Raw genomic sequence first — 4,097 nt, 5'->3', positions numbered from 1 at the left:
TTCAAAGCGTGTGAAAAAAGTAGCGGTTTATAGTCCGGAAATTACGGTAATCCAAAGACCACCTCAAACAAACATCAAATTGAGCCGAGGAAGTGCTCCTTTTAACTACTCCTGTTGTGTTCAAGGTTTTAAAAGCCACTTTTGCTAATGGGTGAATCTCTTTTGTTTAATCTATACACAAACAGAAATGCAACAGTTGTTGCACTAACCACTAACACTAACCACTAACACTAACACTATGCAGAACACATCACTACAGATCACTTTTTTATAGTTTTTTAAATGGATTTAACAATCTTATCTTACTCTGGGCAGGGAGGTGAACATTCGCTATTCACATAGGACAGAGGTAGAAACCTGGTTTGCCCAGCTAGATTTGAATCTTGAAAAAAAATAAAAAATTATTGAATAAAAAATAAATTGAAAGAAGGGCATCATGATGAAAGGAGAGATCATTTCATGTGGCAATGCAAAGTCAGACTGAAATGTAAACTGGTGGAAAACAGCTTTTAGAAGTCTTGTGTAAATTTCACACATTTGCATAAGAAAAAGAGCCACATCATTCAAGTACTACAAGAAAGCACAATTTTCAGAAAATATTTCCATTACTAACATAATTGCAGTTTATCTACATTTTTATATCATAATTTTACATTATCTCTGTTGTTCACAGCCAAACTTTAAATTTATAGGACATAACTAGAAAAAAATTAAAAATAATATTCCTGTGGGCCAGATGTTTTTGACACCATGTCATGTTGTGGGCCGAGGGAAGGGGATGGAGGGCTGGAAATGGCCCCCAGGCTGGCAGAGATTACCTGGTTTCTTGTGTTCAACACCTACTGAATTACAGAAGTGGAATATTCTCCTTGTGGGTGGTGAAAGACAGGAACACCAGATTCCTCTCACCAGACAGCAGTCCACCTGAGCTGCATATGGAGCTACAGAGCTTGCAATAGCAAGTAGTACTTGTCCTCTTCACTATTATTTTAATACTTAGTCCACAGTGCTGTGCAAAATCCAACCCACAGAAACAACCTGTAGAATAAGAAGTCTAGTTGTCGTTCAAAGCAACAAGAATCTAATGTAATGAACTGGGAATAAACTAATACTGCCTTGATTTTGACCAGAGAATCAACATCAACAACTAGATTCTAACATTGTTGTGCAATTGTAAATTCAGCCATCTGTGACAAATGGTAATAAAGAAAAGCTATAATCTTGTTGGCTTGTATGATTTCATGCATCAGTAAACTCCCTCTCCCTGCCTTCCCAGCATTCACTGTTTTGCCAACTAAGTACATGGTTAAAAAGACATCAGCCCGTGGAGCCATTTGTCTATGTGAAGCCAGCTGCATGCTCAGGCTTCAGAGGTGGCCTATTGCCTGGATCTATTTCCCCATGTACCGGTAAACATTTTAATCACTAATCAGACGGCCTATTACAATTGATGCCAACCAAGGCCATCAGCGGGAATGGGAAAATTATGCAGCGAAACGGCAGAGATCAGCGAGCCATTTGCTCCCTTGCCTCTAAGTGACTTCAGATGGATAGCAAAGGGCCATTATGTAAATTACAAGAATTAGAAGTACATTAAATATGCAAATGGAAATATTCAACCACCAATAATCATCAAGCAGGGCCAACTGAAACACCTCTCTGGAACATTGTCTTGCTTGTAAAATCTAAGAAAGCTTTGAAAAAAAGCCAACCTTTTTCTGCACACATGAACAATATTTAGGGATACAACCGCTAGACACCAGAGCTTAGTACATGGTAATGGCATCTACTATGCTTATTGTATTTTGGTACTGCTCCAGAGTTCATATAAGTAGCTGGTAGAGGCATTATAGAGGGCAAGAAGGTTGAATTAATCCAATTCTCATGGAGCAATAAACCAGAGTGTTCAGGTTAGCATTCAGACAATGCTAATGTTGCTCTTAAAGTCTAAAATGATCAGGTGGCAACATATTTACTGTGTTTACTGTGGCTTGAGGATAGATGATTATTGATTCTCATTCCCAGGGTCCCAAAGCTTCTGTATTTGACATCATGGGAATGAGACTCAACAATAAACTAGCTTTCTCCTTTAGCTTTAAATCTCTCTTTTTTTACTAGTTGGCATTATCATTTCTTTCTAAATGTACATAGTCACACTTGTTGAAAGGACACATGCTGTTTATGTTATTTTAATTACAATTAATATTTTTATGGAAGCCCATTTCTGCCAGGAACAGAAAAATAGATGACATGATAGGGAATGTTAAAAGGTCCAGTGTGTAACATTTAGAAGGATATATTGTCAGAAATTGAATATATTATTCATAGGTATGTATTTTCTTTCATGTATAATCACCTGAATATAAGAATTGTTGTGTTTTTGTTGCCTTAGAATGAGATGTTATATATACAGAGGGAGCAGGTCCTCTTCTATAGAGTATGCCATCGTTATAATAACTTTTTATAGAATTATGTCTGTATAATGTTTTTTTTTTTTTTTTAATTTATCATATATCATACTGGTAAATGTGTTAGAATGAGCTAATACATATTTAACCTTTTGACAAATTCAGTGTTTTTTTCTCCCTGACACGTCACCATTGCTCTACTAGCTATTTGGTTGTTTTAAATTCTTTTTAAAGCAGGACAAGGCTGTAAATAATAATCACACCACAACACACCATAGAATTGTGACTGCTCATAATCTGAACCACCATGGATGTTTTAATTGTAATCAGTTCTAACATTTGAACTTTCACAGGCTTAAAAACATGTAGTTTTACAGAGAGGTAGGGTGTCACGTGTCTCCAAAACTAACATGATAAAAAGTCAGAGAACCACCGCTGTATGTCATGATTTGTAAATCACTGAAAGCCACATGGGGTAGGGACAAGGTGCTGCAACTGTCTACACAAACCTTTCAACCCCCTGAATATCATAGCAGAATAAAGAGGGCCTAATAGGAGCTCCAGTGGTTAACTAAAGATTGTCCCAGAGGGGGTGAAACCAACTGTTGGAATGATCTCTCAAGTCTCTGCTGTGACACTGAAAAGATGGAAAAGAGAAGAAAAACACAGACAGAGTGACCGCAGAAGTATTTTCCACTTGGCCGAGTTTACAGCGCAGTGTCACGGCTGTTCTCTCTCTCACTGTTGTGCAGGAAATCTGCCACTGCTGTCACGGAGGTCTCAGGCAAATGCAAGCTTGAGATCATATGTGACATTTTCCCAGAATGCAAACGCAGTGATGAATATTTACAGGGGCAGCGGTAACCTGAAGGTGTCTCTGGAGTGAGACACAGAACCCAGATGAGTTAGACAGCGGAACAGGTTGGAACTGGGCAGCTGCCACCGGTCACTGTAAGTGTACTGAGCAATGCATGCGTAAATATTATGTACACTGATGCATTGCAGAAGAGTCAGCTTCACTCCCTGAAGTGTTCTATAATGGAGACCATGTTTGGTTTGTCTGAAAGGTTAAAAATGCAGTTGTGTTTAATGGGACAGGGTTAAATGCTGGGCTCTAATGTAGTACGTCTACAGCAAGAAAGAGAAAAAAAAGCACTAAAATACATGGACAAAAACATTAAAAAGGTTAAATCATCACCTATATACAAGAGAGTAAACCTCAGGGGCAGGCTGGTGGCTCACCTGGCCCTAACCCTGTGTCCTAGGGTTGGGTCCTTGCTGCAGTGGCCACAGGTTCAGGTCCAACCTCTGGTCCTTTGCAGCTTGTCTCCCCCTCTCTCAGCTTTTTTGTCTATCTTCGGCTGTCCTATCAATGAAGAGAGTAAACCTCAGGTAAGAGATTTTCAAGACAAAAAACTGGAAAGTTCCAACCTTTTAAATTTGATCTCATTGTATATGTATGAGTTTCAGGGGTGGAAGTAACAAATGTATTTATATGTACAGTATATCCTGACAGTAGTACACGAGACAGATAATGTGAGGAAAAAATTGGTTCCTCTAGTGCTCTGATGACATTTACAGGAATTTGCCATGCTGTCTGTCTAATGTTCTACTCGGTCAGGATATGGTGAAAATATGACAAAAAGTTACCTACTGCAGTTTCATTTTGTAATGGTAAATGGTAAATGG

This window comes from Morone saxatilis, unplaced genomic scaffold (assembly GCF_004916995.1).
Source record: "Morone saxatilis isolate NCDOM2014 unplaced genomic scaffold, NCSU_SB_2.0 Contig8, whole genome shotgun sequence".
Lineage (NCBI taxonomy): Eukaryota > Metazoa > Chordata > Actinopteri > Moronidae > Morone > Morone saxatilis.
Note: the sequence above shows the minus strand (reverse complement) of the source record.